Raw genomic sequence first — 18,228 nt, forward strand, 5'->3', positions numbered from 1 at the left:
GTGACCAGTTTTCGGCGGGTAAGTGGGCCCAGGTGGGCCTGGGAGCGTAGGAGGTTTCTGCTGAATCGACTCTACCCAACAGGCGCATACCGACATTCGTAGCAACCAAAACAGTGTCGATATGGAAGCTCGAGATCGAGTCGGTACGAAGCGAATACAATATCTTTATCGACACAGTCGTTATTTTATTCCAATAATACGGATTCGGTTCTAGGTATGACATAATTTTCCAACATTCGCCTACACTCATTTCTCTGTATATTGGCAAATGGTTGCAAAGTTAAATGTAACGAATTAATTTGAGACATACACAAATTGTGATAAGTAGCGAAATAATTATATTTGTCACAATCATAACATAAAAAGAACAGTTTTGTCATGAATTGTGCAAAATTATTGTCGTAGTGATAAGTATTTTCTAAGATTGCACGACTCAAATGTAATCAATATATGACAATGCTTTATCTGCTTTAACCATCTACGGCACGCAGTTTTACTATTTAATGGCAGAAAAAAAAAATCGAATTAAAATTAAATTATCATAAAAAAACTAATTTTATTCATGGCACTGCATAATTAAAATATGATGAATTATTATTATATATCGAAATAAATTTTAATGTTAAATTGAAATTATGGTATATCATAATAAAAAATAATTGTATTATATTTATGTCAGCGCATAAATTTCATTTGAAATTATATTTATGCCTTAAAATAAATATAATGAGCTCGTAAACAATCATACTTTTGGTAATGACTATTGGAAAATTGCAAGTTTTATTGTAACAAAATAATAACTGAATTTATTTTGATTATGATCATGCCAAACAGGTAATCTGAATTTAATTTTATGTACATAGTTAAGAATTAAAATTATGTGCATAACATAAATGCAGCATTAAAATTATTCACATAATGAAATCGCAATAAATAAATTTAACAGTTGTGACAATACTATTCGTGTGATTACTATTATGCAACAACATAATTTTTATTCGAAAAATTGTTTTATATATTTTCATGATAAATTTTCAAAATTACAATTACGTAGTGACATAATAAAGACTCATGGCTGCTAATAAAATTTATGATGGTACAGCATAATGATTCTCTTATATTTAATTATGTATTTTTGCACATTTATGCTATCAGTGTTGTCATAAACGAATTCCATAAGTTACTATTACGATAATTCGTAACGAAAATTACACGTTAATTTTATGTGTGAGTAAAAATTAAATCAGCCAATTTATTAATATGTAGCGGCATATTTATAAATATTTGTGATTATGATAATGGCTAGTTAAAAGAATTATTATTATGTCTATGCATAATTATAATGTGATCAATTATTATTATGACATGTCACAAGATAATAAAAATACAAACTATTATGTTGGAAGATAATAACCAGTAATTAGATTTATGTTGCGAGACAATAATATTCGATTTTATTATGTTAGTACATAAAAAAAATTACCAAAACAATATTGAGTTAAAATTGAAAATGATAAAATAATTTGAATTTTTTATGAAAAATATTCTGCGATTGACATTACAACGGCGTGCCAAAACCATCTGAATCAGACAACACGTTACGTAATTTAACCAACGACGAACATATATTATAGACATGTATATTTGTCCGTCAATCGGGGTATGCGTATGCAGGGGCGGATTAGCCAATAGGCTGAGTAGGCTATAGCCTAGGGCGGCAGAATCAGGGGGCGGCAAAACTTGAAGTGATACTTTTTTTCAACTCGTAAGTAAATTTGTTACACGGAAATAACTGTATGGAAATGCATTTAACAAAATCTTTTTTAAAGGAATAAAAACAACTTTCAAGTTAATGTCATAAAAATGTTCCTGAAAATAATTAAATTGATCGACTAAACACATTCGTATATGCATTACGAATATTTCCAGTTGCTTTCAAGCCAATGTCTACAGATTGTCGTTCGAAAAAACTCGATATTTATTACAATGTATGCGTTGATTGTCACGGCCCACGGCCTGTTCGATCTCGCATCATGTGCGAGGAGCAAGACTTTTCTCTCGAGGAGCGTATTGCGTTTCGCAAATCGTGAAAGAATTTAAAACGCTCATATGGTCGATGATATTAGACGTGATTAAATAGTAAAAAGACCGCGTGATTGCCTGTTCGTGTAGTCAATCATTATTGTTTTTTCAGTGGATTGTGAACAGTGAATGCTGTGATCGGGGTATTTTATATTGTAGATGAAGTAGGTGATAAAATTATTACCTACGAGAGTGTCGAGAGTTTATTTGTGGTTTAAAATACGAAATTGACATTGTAATAAAACTATAAAATTGATGGATATGTATATTGAATTGTACTTTCCACCTTTTTTTTCAATTTCATGGGGCAACCAAAAATTTTGTTCCAAATTGGGTGAATAAAAATGTGCGTGAAATGTGATTCCGTTCAGAAAATATGTAGATAATATTTAGTGAATTCATGTTTGCTTCGTTGATATGAAGATGCAGAGATTGAGAATGTCTGTAATTTGCCATGACAAGCTCAGAAAAATATGCCTGGAATTTCTTCAAAACTGTTGTTTCTAAATTTTTAGGCAACGCAAAAGGTGCTGATTATAAAAATATTTTCCAAAAAATGTTAAGCAACTATAAAAACTTAGGGTGTAATATGACTCTAAAAGTTCACTTTATATTACATTGGCGCTAGTTTTTCATATTGTTGTGATAATTTAAGGAGAGGAATGGTTTCTAATATCATGTTGATTTTATTCCTAAATTCTATAAAATTCACAGAAAAAATCAGGGCAATAAATTTTTTTTGCGCTGTGTAGCTTTAGCTAAATATGAAATAATAATAATCATTTTTGATCCGTCAGGTATCTTATTTCATTCCACCTATCCCATGTCTGCGTGAAAAGGGCGGCTTTTGCGCGCAAGCCTAGGGCGGCGGTTAGGCTTAGGGTAGTTTCTCTACAATTCGTTTTTTTACAATCGTCTGAGAAAAATACATATCCATTCAGTCCAATATTTTACATGAGCTGTCAAAATCGGACGGAGCTTGGCCCTGCCAATCTCGAAGTATTAATTATCAAAATTTCAACTTTCAACACGTGATTATCCATTTTGATGCTCCATACTCGAGATCTGGATTTCGGTGAATCCCTCAAGATCGCCTATTAGAATCTTCATGAAAAACGAGTATGCTGTAGGGGAAATCGCGTGTACATAAGTCGGTTCTTTAGCCGTATAACACACATTCTGCATAATTGTTACTGCATCTATGCACGTAATATTGCATGTCAATTAGGGTGGTACTACGTCGTATGAAAATCAAATTCCAAATCTGTTTCAAATCGTTCAAAAATCTGTGCTACAAATGTTGACCCTCTATAGCAATGGGAACCCATGCACTACCAAACTTGCATTTTCCCCGTTCACGGTTGTTTTTCGGTTGAAATAAAATTTACAACAATTCCTGTTGGCGGCAAAGAATTATAACCAAACGTGTTTTACTGAATAAAAGTTTAATCTTTCCAAATATACAAATATTCAGGGTGAATTTTCTCCGGCTCCGGATGAGGGAGGGGCTTAGCACTGCCGATGTCGCACCTCTTGCTTCATCACACTGTTATAAAAAACTAGCTCCTACATTAAGGCGTCCAACAACACCTCCCTTGACAAGGCCGAGAACAAGACTAAGTAATTACGGCTTAACATAAGAGCTGGTTTTTCACAGGCTGGTTCCATTTCAAACCGCCCAGCAAGGTCGGGACGAAAAATTGAAACGACTTGTAAATAATTTATATGATTCTTTCGGTAATTTAAGGGGACCCGTATTTGGTCATTTTGCTCTAAAAAAATTTCATTCCTCTGCACGGCTATTACCATTTTTTGTCAAAAACTGGTTTTTACTGATTCCGTAAATTTCCTGTTTTTTTTTAAAGTGTTATAACTTTTGAACGAATAAACGGATTTGCGTGATTTTTTTTTTCAAAATGTGCGTATTTTTATCTTCTTTCATAAAATTACAAGTTTAGGAAGATCGACACAAAATCGCCGGAGTTATTCAACCCCGATTTTCGGGAATTGCACATTTTTTTTTCTCTCACCGATTTTTTCTCGAATAGTTCTTTAAAGATACTCACTCTACACACAAGTTTCGTTAGCAAATTAATTCTGTAAAAAGAGTTATGAATTTTTCAATATCACGAATTTTTTATATTTTCAGGTAGCTTATATTTTATACTGTAAATCGATTTCTTTATGTCGCTACATTGTTTCTTTCTGTTTAATACATGTATACGACGAAATAAGTGCGTAGGAAAAGTATGAAAAATCTATTCAAAAATAAGACTATATTAATCCCAAAACAGTTCAATATTACAATAAACATGAATTCACTATAACAATGTTTGGAGCATCTCATACATCGTCAATTCATTTAAATTGTTGCTTCTTCAACCCAAGGGTGCTGACTTGTTCTTGCAGTAGAGGTACAGTTCGTATCTAAGTATATCTTTTTTCCAGACGTGAGTCTTTTGAATGCCTTTGATTGCTCTAACTTTTTTCCATTCTTCTGTTTTACTCTCGCGGAATAGCTGTAATTCTTCGGGTCTAATCACACAAAGTTTAATAGCTGATGTATATTTTCACACGGTTTCGACACATACCTGAAAATATAAAAAATTCGTGATATTGAAAAATTCATAACTCTTTTTACAGAACTAATCCGCTAACGAAACTTGTGCGAAGAGTTAGTATCTTTAAAGAACTATTCGAGAAAAAATCGGTGAGAGAAAAAAAAAAAATGCGATTCCCGAAAATCGGGGTTGAATTTTTTCGGATTATTTTACATTACGTTGAATAACTCCGGCGATTTTGTGTCGATCTTCCTAAACTTGTAATTTTATGAAAGAAGATAAAAATACGCACATTTTGAAAAAAAAAATCACTCAAATCCGTTAATTCGTTCAAAAGTTATAGCACTTTAAAAAAACAGTAAATTTACGGAATCTGTAAAAACGAGTTTTTGACAAAAAATGTTAATAGCCGTGCAGAGGGATGAAATTTTTTTAGAGCAAAATGACCAAATACGGGTCCCCTTAAATTACCAAAAGAATCATATAAATTATTTACAAGTCGTTTGAATTTTTCGTCCCGACCTTGCTGGGTGGTTTGAAATGGAACCAGCCCATAACAGTGTGATGGAGCAAGAGGCGGAACATCTAAAAAAGTAGTCAATTCGGCGATGATCTTCCAATTGTCGCGGATTGGCGGCAGTGAGGCACGGGGGAGACACGGGGTAAGCGACGCAGCACAGACGTAATACACACGCATACATTGTAAGCCTTACGCCTCTCCGCCGCTAGCCATGGTTGGGAGAGGGGGCACCGGATTGTTATCCGCTCTTGATTTAGAGGCTTAAAGAAAAGCTGATATCCGGCGATTTTTTTTTATCAGGAGAGAAACATCGAAACTTCGTAAAATTTCGATTATATTTTAACACACATTTGAAAAGTACAAAAATATTTTTTGATCATCAAATTGTCGCAAAATAGTGGAGTTATTAGCTGACTATTGAAGCCTCGCCGCTGGAGTCTCAAATTAGCGGGAAACATAGAGCGCATAATTCTTGCCTGAAATGTACGAATTAAAATTATTTTTAATTGACCCATAGTTTTATTATCGGCAATAGAAATATGTGTCAATTAAAAACGTACGTTTCAATTGTGTGTTAAAATATACTCGAAATTTTACGAAGCTTCGTTGTTTCTTTGTCGATAAAAAAAAAATCGCCGAAAATCACCTCTTTCTAGGCCTCTAAATCAGGATATGTACTGCGTTAAATACCACCTCATGTACGGAGCATCCCATCTCATCTGGATCAAAATTAGCTGGTCCGTGATGTATTAGGGTTGCTCTGATTTTTTTTACATACGAACACTTTTCGCATAATTATACTGCTTGTCTACCCAATGAAGGTACTTCACTTGCGATTTTCAACTATCAATGCTAAAATAGCGTTTCGATTCTGTGTATACGAAAATTAAAGATCGAGTGGAAAGGAAATGTTATCGGAACAATTATGAATATTAATGTTATAGAATAAATTAAGCGCGTCTCGAATAGAATTCCACTTCAAAATGAATAATTTTCCCATATCCATTTTATACACGCATTATTATTGATAATCCAGTTTGTTTCTTGGAAAACTATAAAATTTATAGTATGCATTAGGGTGATATAAAAACATCGATATTTTTTTTCATCGGAGCTCCATCAAAAACCGTTAGTACATAAAAAATAATAAAAATAATTTTACCAAAATTGGAGATAAAAAAATAAAAAATTTCCATAGTACTCGAGCGACTTTTCGGTCTTTGAAGCGAAGCTTTTTAACGCCTAACTCATGAATAGTGAAACGTTAGAAACGGAAGTTCGACGCATATCGTTGTTGCTAGTAAGCGAAACAGAATACTCGAGAAGGGAACTGCGTTAGGTAACTCGTACTTTCTGTTTTTGTTTATTGTTGCGGTCTATGCTTATTTAAATTAAATAATACAACAGAATTAATATTATTGTGATATGTAATATACATATTAGGGTGATTTTTTTTGAACGACTATTTTTTTTTCAGTCCCCATCGAAAATTTTGTTCTATATATCGAACAAAAAATTCCCTAAAAGTTATAGCCCTTAATATTAATATTAAGTACTCGCCCAGGGCGTGAAAAGGTTTCCCATATAAAATACACGTGAATCGAAGCGTTTTTTTTCAAATCTCTACAACTCAGTGGAATTTTATGATATCACATTGGTCTTGGTCGCAATTTACGCATAATTGAACGATCTTCAAAAGTGTCTGAAACGTTGCGAGTCCAACTTACACTGGTGAGATGGTACAGGTCACTAAAGTTGATTTTTACCCAAAATTCTCCATTTTTCGCTGTTATCTCCAAAATGATTAACTTTACTAAAAAAGTGTGAATAAGAACTTTGTTGGAAATTCAATTTTCTACAAAAAAAGGTCTGGTAGACCTGATTGCTCAGATTGATATTTTTTGAGATATCGAACTTTAACTTCTTGTCGTATAAAATTTTTATGGTTTATCGAATCAAATGTTTTAAATTATTGATATTACACTGGAATTTGATTTTTTTCGATTCGATTCGATCCATTCGATCTATTCCATTGGAATATAAGTAATTAAAAACGTTTGATTCAATAAACCATAATGTTTATTGGTTATATTAGATTAAAACGTTTAATTCAATAGAACATAAAAATTTGATATGTCAAGTAAGTTGAATTTCGATATCTCAAGAAATATCAATCTGAGCATTTTGGGCTGAAGGACCTTTTTTGTAGTAAATCAAATTTCCAACAAAGTTATTCTTTAATTTTTTTTGGTACAGTTATCATTTTGGAGATAACACCGAAAAATGGAGAATTTTGGGTAAAAATCAACTTTAGTGCCCTGTACCACCTCACAAATGTAAGTTGCACTTACGCCGTTCTGAACACTTTCGAAGATCGTTCAATTCTGCGTAAATTGCGACCAAGATCAATGTGATATCATAAAATTCCGCTGAGTTGTAGAGATTTGAAAAAAAAAAACGCTTCGATTCACGTGTATTTTATATGGGAAATCTTTTCACGCCCTGGGCGAGTACTTAATATTAATATTAAGAGCTATAACTTTTAGGGAATTATTTCGCCTATAAAATATATAAAATATATAAAATCGCCCTAATACATATAGTATGAAAAATATGAATAATAAATAAAATTGTGCAATGAATATATCAGAAAGCGACAATTCAGTGGATTTCATATACAAAGCGTAAGAAGCTTCGCTTGTCAGGTGTCCCACGACACCTCATTTTTTCTGTTTTTTATTAAAAATCGCGTGGTGAAATTTTTTTTTCTTTTGATCCTATAGCAGAAAGTGGTCGTATTCAATACCATCATGATTTTTTTTTAAATTTCAGTACTTTGCAATTTTTTTGAAGCTGCCTCAAGTAATTAATTTACCGTTTTTGTTTTGCATTTTCAGCTCAAAATCAGAAGATTAACAGTAGTTCAGCAACAAATAACAATTTTTTCATCTCTCTAAAAAGAAGGAAACAATCATTTTTTGCATGAAATAATAAATTAATAATAAATAAAAAAATAAATTAATTAATTGAGGCAGCTTCAAAAAAATTTCAGAGTATTAAAGGACAAAAAAAAATCTAGCTTGTATTGTATACGAACACTTTTTGCCATGGGGGAAAAAAAAAATCATGTCGCGATTCTCAACAAGTTGCAAAAAAAAAAAAAACAGAAATTCGCTGGGCACTAGCTAAATTGTTTTATCTTTCAATCATAAGTTTGCCTAAAATTACTCTTTTGAGAGGTACTAACGATTTTTGATGGAGCTCCGAGAAAAAAATTTGAAGATTTTCTTTGCATCACCCTAGTATGCATCCGTATTAATCATACATGGATCATATACATTAATATAATTTATAGATCGTCTATACATACGTACATATATATGTATTTTTTGGTCTCTGCATCATTAATATATCTGATCTATCATTATTTATGATCCGTGTGTACATTCTTTCTCTGGTTTCCTATACTTTAATTAAATCACGTTTTTCATATGAATATTGGAAGAATTTTTTTCTTCTTATTAATTACTGGTATTGCCGACAAGTTGGTAAGTTCGTACAGGCTGAGTATTGATTTGGGCTTACCATTGGGAAGACTATTACTCCAAAGGTTATTGCAGCCAGCAACATGCCGAGCTCGGTAAGCCTCGGATTTTCTGGAATAAGTTCCTAACGCCGCCGTTGGAATAACTGAGAGGGCGCAAGCGCGCGGCGATTTTCGGTTGTCACACCAAAGCCCATAAGGGTAACTGTCTTTATATTCTTCAGTCAACGGTGTGTCAGTATAGCAAGCGTGTCATAAAAACTAGCTTTATAACGAGTTTATTACAATAATAGATTCAATCTCGTTGGGACATTTATCTTGATACATCATATATTATAGTTGTTATCAATATCAAGAGATTCAGCGTAAGGCGGTGGCGTCAGGTCAACATAACTGTAAACAATTCAACCCCAGTTTGTATAATATTTGATATATTCCGCTTCACGTATACTCGTATGAAGAGTACCGGTTCCCCATGACGCATACTATCCGAGAGGCGTTTGCTACAAAAACCAATCGCAAATCTGCTTAGCATTTCCATTTGAGTGTACAGCAGAAACTCTGATCTACAATTGGTTAGATCAGTTACGCATTACGCTTAATTTAATCAAATACACCTTTTGTGCATGGCGATTTTAAGAATTGCGTAACTTTTGTTAAATTAGTAGCATCACTAGAATATGCCAGTTACGCGCTATGTACCTACTGGCATCTTAAGTTCAACTTTACGGCCAAAAGTGAAACCACGTGACGTAATTTACGGTTGATGTACGGAAAAACAATGTTCACACCACGGAGGAACAACTCGCCGGCTTTGCATGGATCTCGCAATCCTTGATCAGCCGTATGCCTAAAAGTAATTTGTGTCAAGCTGTATTCATTTCCGATCTCAGAATAAGACCTGCACACGTGTCCCCTACACACGGGATCCCTACATGGCGAAAAAGGAATTCTTGAAGCAACAAAATAGATTTTGTTGGAGTCCATTTATTTTAATCTACGTAGTATCCCTTATTTGTTCCAAATACGATCACTTCGATTCCAGAATTTCGATTTAGTTAGTTTGTCGAAACGATTTAGTCAAGCGAATTCCTTGATTCAACAAAAGCCTTTCTTGTCGCGATCGAGTATAGTATTGATTCGAGTGAACGTTTTCAGATGTAATAAAAACAGCACATGCTTCGGCACAAGTAGAGAATATATTCATCATAAACATCAATATACTAGCACTGTGAACGGCCACTAGGCAGTGAACTCTCTCGCTACGAAAGTATCTTCAGAGATAGTTATAAAAGCGGTTAATCGGCTAGAAAGTATGATACGAATAACGTCAGACAAATTTGTCACAAAGGTATTACAACTGACGAAAGCATAATACCAAGTTTCGAATCATAGAAATTGATATTGGCGATAAATTAAAAATAATATATCGTGTACCATAGGCGTAAGGCGGGCTTTTTAAACCGAGTATGGAGATTACAGTACAAGCCGAAAGGCGAGTGCGCTTCCCCAAATATTTTTAGATTTTTCGCCGCTACGTAGGATTGCTGCTTAGTAGTGTGCGACAAGGACAGAGTAGTTCCAGTTCGTCTCTCTCACTCTCCTGAATCAGGCGCATGCGCGGAAAATATTAAGCTGCAAAGTGCGAAGGGGGGAGCACAGAGAAAAATGTGCGTGGGAGACACTACTAGACCGCAGCGACGCATTTGGCAGCGGTCAAAAGGAATAGCGGAGCTCGTAACGGGAACACGCGGTTTCACTGAAATGTGGCTTACAATTAGTTTCCAGACCTGTATGAAACCGTGAATGTCACCGTTTTCTGACATGACAACCATGTCAGCTTATTAGATTATGTCCGAAAATTTCGCTTATTAGAAAGACACAGAGAGGGTAGCTATTTGTTAATCAGTTTTATTGGGAGAATTTGAAAAAAAAAAACAGAATTTGTCTCAATTACATATTGATAACTTACTTGAAAATATTGAAAAATATTTTAGCGGGTAAATGAAATTAAAAAATGCCCGCTACTCGTCGTAGCGGGGATTTTTAATTTTTGTCCGCTGGTTTGAAAACGGTCACTTTAGACTCGCTTGGGTAAAAAAAATTTGAAAATCGTGCATGTATTACGAAATAGTAGTTTTTGTCTTATTAGGTTTAAAGCGGGATTTTACGTCCTCCAAGCGAACGGGTAAATCCCGTTTACGCCTACGTAGTACGAAATATATTGTTTGCACCACAGGCGTAATACTTTACACCCTCGTGCAGCCACGCCGAGTACTCCGGTCGCTCTATAAGGCACAGAAAATAGCTATTATATAACACACGCATGAATATGGCAGTTTTTCGTGCCTGTGAAGAGGGGGAGCGGTAAGTGAGCTTCTACTCCCTAGGGAGTAAAAAGTATGACGTCACCTCACTTCTGCTCCCGTATGCGTGACCCGGGTCGAAAAGCGATATTTCTGCCCCCCACTCCACAAGCATGAAAAGCTGCCATATTCCTACCTTTGTTACATATAAAATATCGTGTGTGCCATGTAGGAAGAACTTTGTACACCTTGTGTAATATTTTCAGTACTCGATCGAAAAAGTCCCACTTCTCCCCCTTGGCGCACAATATACTATTTTGTATCTAGAGCGTAAAACACGGTTTTACACACCGAGGGCTCGGCGATACTGCACGAGGGTGTAAATCGTTACGCTCGCCATGCGAACAATACTTTGAGCCCTACGAGCCGTGAAATTGAAAAACATTGCAAAAAAAAGGCAGAAAGAAGAAGGTCGCGTACCTGGATACGTAAGGGGTCCAGGGGCGACCCTCCATTGGGGAGCTTTGGCGGGGGGGGGCAAAAAGACAATAATACTTTATTGTTAAAAAGTATTTATATTTATTAGGAGTAATGATAACATAAATTTATTTTTTTCATCACTGAAAGGTTTGTAACTAAACAAAAAAATGTACTGAATACCACTGAACTTGATACCAAATTGGTCAAGAACATAAAAGAACAGTAATCCTCCTCACTATAAATTGAAATGGAAATTTTCAGAACTAACCTGACTTCAACTATGAGACACGGATTCGGGGAATTTAAGTCCTTTTTCATTTTACACATATGTTTCTGTGTAAAACGGGATTTTACACCTATAAAACGGACTGTAAAATGGGATTTTACCTCTACGTTTTGTTGAATGAGCTAAGTATTGAGTTCACCGCATTTGACTATAGTATTTAGTGAATCAAACGAATATCACTTGACTTAAATAATCCTTTCCCTCCGTGCAATGGCGATTCTGCTAATTGTCTTGCCCGCACTTTCCGCAGTGAAGGGTGACGAAGCAGAAAGCATCAAGATTTTCGTTATCACATTATTGACGATTACCTAAATTCAATTACCTCATTTATCTCCACGGTTTCGCACGGCAAAAACTCTTTTCATCCGAATTTACTATTATGCTCGATCTTTCATTTCCTAGTTGTTATGCATAACTCTTTGCAGAGAGAGAAAATTTTTTTCAGTGATGAATTTAAGAAACCTGATTCATCGATCGACTATTTTGCTTTTTGAATGTGACCTGTTTGTCTGGAGTCTTAGTCTAGTCAACAAGCACCTTTTTTTACGATTTCGCCTTAAAATTCTCCTAAAAATATGGTTGACGTGTCATTAGATTCGGAATCACGTCTAGAAACTTTTCAAGAAAATTCAAGGTGGGGAACAAAAAATTGCAAAAGTTATAAACAATTTAGTTAAAAAAAAGGGATCTCGTTTTTTGCGAATATCTCGAAAACTATTGCAGATATCGCGAATATAAAAAAAGATTCTTAAAAAGCAGAAAATTTCACACTTTCCTAAATAAATGCAAATAAAATAGTAAATAATCGAGATAGAGCTTCGATTAAAAGCTCAATTTATTTATTATTTAATGGTATATAAAAAAGATTTGGAGTGTCTTTACCATATTGGTAATAGTTTACAAGTTATTCGCAGCGCAATAATAAATAAGAAAAAAAAAACGGCAAGCTCAGAGACATGAAAATATTTGAAATTAGGTAAAAAATAGTAAAAAAATATTTTCATCAAAAAGTTGTGCATGGTTGTTTTCATTTTTTGGCTAGTATCTAAAAAAAATATAGTACGGATGTTCATTTGTTTATTAAACAGATTGTTTATTAAATAAACAATGAAGAAACGAACAAAAAGATTCATTTGTCAGAATATGAAAGAGCACTGGAAATAATGATTTGTTTAGGAGGAAATTATTCCTTAATAATAATTTCTGGCGAATAAAAAAAATTGTTAATTGAAAAATGCGTTTTTAAATTATAGGGAATTTGTTTTAAGGAACGATTTTCTTCTTAAAAATGGTTGTTTTTATCAACGATCTAACTGTCAAAAACAAATTTTTCATAATGTCATAAACAATGCATTCATTTATAACAATTTTTTAAACGATCGGAGTAAAATATTAAAACATATTATTTTTATATAGTTTTCAGTGATTAGAAATTGAAACAATCGAAACGTTTAGAAGAAATGTTTTTTTTGGTAGCCCTATTTTGATTTCTTAACATTTTCATTCCTTAAATTCTTGATTAAAACATAAAAAATCGAAGTTGAAACATTTTCAGGTTTTTAGTTCGAAAATAACAGGAGTTTTTACACCCCTGTGTTGTTCACAAATTGTAAAAATTATTCAATTAACAAAAGCATGATTAATTGGAAAATTGGAGAAATTTTGTTTTCTATGGATTGTTGTTCATTTATTTATCGAAATGGTGCCTGAAATTGTTCTTCCTTAATATTCATATTTAATGAGTTAAAAAAAATTTGTTGTAAATATGAGCGAATCCTGCCAAATGAGGGAGCCATATTGGATCCGCCATCTTAAATTTCTAAATTTTGAATGCAGATTCGTAATCAGCGATCCCGAAAATCACCAAGTACAGATTTTAGTGCTGAAATTCTAAGAAATTTCGTCTGAAACGCATTTTTTGACAGCCCGCCATATGTCGGGCTTACCAGTCAAGGGGTTATGTAAACAAACAATGATTGAAATGAATAAACTTTGTTTGATTTCAAAGAAACACATTTTGACCTATAGCATAATCACATTATCTATAAGTAAACACAGGCAGTCCACTGAATGAAGATAATATAACGGCTTGCGTAGTTGAAAACGTAATGAATGAAGACGGTTTCACTCTAGCCTCTATACTAGAGGAAAAAATTTGAAGACCAACACATTTACGTCTACTAAGCCAACTTATATGGTGATCACGATGTTAATGTGGACATATGTAAGGTATAAACCAGTGCAGCGTCCAAAGAAAATGCATAATAATTACATACAAGGTGTCCCATGTTATAATTCCCACGCTAATATCTCTTTTATTGTTCAAAGTGCTAAAATATTTCCTCCACAGAAATTAATCGCGCGATTCCACGGGACATAAATTTACCGAGAAATGGATCTTTGTTTATTGTAATTTTTGTAATTTTACCATCCAGTGAATTGTAGCCTGACGTTTGTCATGGCAAGGAAACAAAGATTGAGCTAGTTTCAACGCTAAGAATAAGTAAAAACGGTAAAGTCGGTCTCGTTTCAGTAGATTTGAGGCTACGACTGACCGTGAGAAGAAATGATGTTCGCAAAACTAGTTTAATTGATAGAAACAAGTGTTATGTTTAAGATTGAAATTTGAAGTAGAATATGGTAGGTTTCTTGAGCAATCAACTAATTACTTATAACGTGATGAAACTTACCGGTTGATCATCATAATGCTTCTAATTGATTTGACTAATGTACATTTGGTACTTGTACTAATCGCTTTTCTGGAAATCAAACAAAACTCACGCGATCAGACATAAATTGCTTTCGTTAAAAAATACAAATTTAATTAGCATATTTTATTTACTCTCGAATTATAATTGTAATATACAGGGTGATCGGCTTTAATCACCCCAGATGAAGATTTTTGAAACGACGTGAGGTACCAGAAAAGCCTTATTCAAATTAACGTGTACGGTTTCGAGAGGAAAAGATGATGCTGATATGGGTCGACTTGTGGAATGTGGCACTTCACAAATTTTGGAAGTAACGTCTGATTTTAGATAGGGAACGCGTATTTTGGATATGAGCAGCGTTAGAGCGAGATCAAAGACGAATTCAAAGACTTAATTCACGCTGGACGTTCAGCGTCCCACCTTTTTTTGCAGCTTTCTATTAAAACTACCTTTTTGGTAATAGCTGCCGGATTTTTTGGTTCCACATAGTCCCTGAAATATTTCTAAGTCTAAAAAAAATATAAGATTTATTTATTGCGAAAATAGCAGATGTAAATAAATGAACGAAATTCCTACTTTTCCCACGAAAAAAAGAAATTTCCGGTAATCTACCACGAAAATCCGAATGCCAATTTTTACACAAACTTGATACACGTCAAAAATGTTGGAGATTTTTTTCAAAATTTTTCTTTTTCGCCATTTTGAATTTTCGAATTTCGGGACCAGATTCGTAATCAATGACCCCCAAAAACCGTGCAACGTAAAGTTTTATCAAAATCAAATCACTTTTTGAATTTACGTCCGCCATGAATCTGCTATTTTTAATTTTTCAATTTCCAGTTCAGTTTCGTCATCAGCGACCCCAAAAATCCATGAATGCAAAATTTCAAGTGCATCGCATATAAAGAAAAATGTATGCATGAAAGGGTTAACCTTCACTCTTATTCATTCACCCTTACTCACGCTAAAAGGTTTGTGATCAAAATAATTCACGATCCAAACCAGAATTATGAAGAATATTATGTCGTTTCAAACTCGACAATTTTGTATCCACGAGAAAACTTTGCGCTGAGAGTGAAAGACAAAAAATACGTACAGAAACTGAGATGAAAGGAAACACAAACTCGAGAAACTTCATAAAAAAATTTTCAACGTCTCGAAATCATCTCATTAGCTACTCATATCCGAAATACGTATTCCCTATGTAAGATCAAACATTACTTACAAAATCTCAGCACACAGCAAAATGGCACACTGTGCAAGTCGACCCATGTCAGCGTCATCTTTCCCCTTTGAAACCGTACATTATCAAGTACATTTTGTGTAAGACGTTCCGATAACTCTTCTCGTTTCTGGAATATTCACCTGGGACGATTAAAATGAACCACCCTGTATAATTGAAACAAGACGTACTCGCTGACTTGTACTTCTCTTTGTAAAGTCAACAAAGATGCAGCTTTTCTCTTAAGGTCACGGAGTACTCCTACCTTTACCGACCGAGCAAACGCACCCTTTTTCTTCCTATATTAAAGAAACAAACGAACATCTAAAATCTTACACCGAGGTGAGATTGATACTATACGTATGTAATATGCAGAATTTACGTAGAATTGGTAAACCCGATGAAGAGAATTTCCAGTTGGAATATTTATCATTTGTATAAAATGACGACTTCAATAACTTGAAAACGTACACAATATTCCGATATAGCTTGCAATATATTCCATTGCAGCAATAACTGTGATAAACCGAAGATGTGAATGTAGTTCGAGTTTATAGTCTAGGTCATTATACTTATACATGATCAATGTAAGGCGACTCCAGCGTTAGTTTTTTTTATTTTAAATAGTTGTTGATATCACGCTTAGTCGCAAAACGTTCGTTAATGGTAGAAGACGAAATCTGGCTACAGGCGAAACTATGTGAATATAATGCACATTTTAGTATTGAAAGTATTTTTCTACGCCAAAATACCTCAGGGAGGTTGACTGACCAAAAATCAGTACTTACATAATATCGAACTCATGAATAACGATAGACACTTGATTTTTTTTAACCTCAATCGTGCATTTATTAAGTCCATTTACAAGGAATCCTATTCATAGTCAAACGTCAAAGTGAATGCTATTTATCGAAGCTGATTACACGTACCTCATGTAATTAAACAAAAGTGTATTTACCTTTGAATATACCAAAGAACGTTCGCATGTGTGAGTTGGTTGTATTTTTGATTGAAAAATCAAACTAATACCCTGCAAACGAAGTTCACTATTGATGTCCTTTCGCTACTAGTACTGCAACGTTTTAAAAATCAAATCGCATGCCCGACCGTGACCTGCCAACACTCGTTTTTGTTATTGTTCTCCGCGTAAGATCCATCGTCTTTAAATCAATTAGTTTTCACTTGCAAATTTGATCGATATTTGACTAGATTTAAATAGCAGCAACCTCTGATTAGCCCGCCTCGTATATCGGCGTCGATCGCGATTTTCGAAATCTTCGAATCTCTACGGGATAGAGCAATCTCGCCTGTGATGCGGATGACTGTCAACTAACAATAAGTCAGTCAAGTCTTGCGACCGTGCAAGAGTAATATTCCCCCTCCTCGCCTATCCGTGAATCGCCTTAGAGCTTCCTTCAATTGCCATCAATCGTGGGAGAACGCGAGAAAACAGGCTGAATACTTGGCTTCACTTTTTTGCCCGCAACTCTGTAATCTCCAATTTAAAGGTTGGCTGGTTCCCTAATGCAGTATGCATGTAACGTCGAAACAATTTTCTACGCACACTTTTGACCAATATATATCTATGATTTTTCTTCACAATTAAATAATTGAGGTCAAGAATCTTGTTATCAGCGTACATGTAACATCTCTACAGAAAACAATATAACCTCACTTATTTCCACGAACATGAGGAATGGATATTCAAACACGCTGATTGTAAACGTTTTTCGCTTGTCTCGCAGGCGCTGCTTGTAAAATTTAGCCTGCTCTTATTACTTCAATTGTACAGCGATCAGGTCAAATAGCGCGTCATCGGTTACCAATTTCCTCATCGTCTGTAGCAATTTCAATTGACTCATTGTCAGAGCCTCTGTCTTAACTGCAGGAAGCAGCAATCAGAATCCAATTTTGGTGCATGGCAACGAGACTATACATTTAACTCTCTCAAAACCGTTACTCGAGAACAGTTGAAGCGCGCGTTCCGAATTTTCAATCGATTTTAATCGTGTATGGCTGCTATATCGGTACGTTGAAAAAAACAAACAAAGGAAAATTTTAATATAATAAACAAGGGTTTGAGGAGGTTGTTTGACCAAAGCTAGATAGCTTTTTTTTAAATAATTTTTTTACTACACACTCAGTATAATTTACCATATTATAGGTATTATATTCGTAAGCTAAAAAGGTCCATTCAAAAACACGAAATTGAATATCTATGCTTTGTTTCAAATTGCTTTGGAATGGTTGAAAATTTAGTACATTGGTTCAATTCACTCCACGATGGCTGGTTTCCTACAAATTCACTGAAACACGTTTCTTTTTATCGTTACATATTTTATTTCACGACATGCATCGATATTGATTAAGATCAACAGATTGCAGTAATTTGACGAATCAACTTTAGGAAACTAAATCCGTTTCAGTGACTTTGAAGACAATTGGATTTTGAAAAAAATTAAACATCATTGCGTCGAAATCGAACAAATGTAATACATTTTCAACCACTGTGAAAC

At 34.2% G+C, this 18,228-nt stretch overlaps 1 protein-coding gene across 1 annotated transcript in view; it reads right to left on the reverse strand.

Annotated features, from left to right (window-relative positions):
- LOC124406461 (neprilysin-4-like) overlaps positions 1 to 17,042 on the reverse strand; it is a 42,275-nt gene extending 25,233 nt beyond the window's left edge. The window contains exon 1 of the mRNA XM_046881890.1: positions 16,671 to 17,042. The gene's annotated coding sequence lies outside the window, so the exon portion shown is untranslated. The remainder of the gene's footprint in view (positions 1 to 16,670) is intronic.
- Positions 17,043 to 18,228: the final 1,186 nt, after the last annotated feature.

Source organism: Diprion similis, chromosome 1, assembly GCF_021155765.1.
Source record: "Diprion similis isolate iyDipSimi1 chromosome 1, iyDipSimi1.1, whole genome shotgun sequence".
Taxonomy (NCBI): Eukaryota; Metazoa; Arthropoda; class Insecta; order Hymenoptera; family Diprionidae; genus Diprion; species Diprion similis.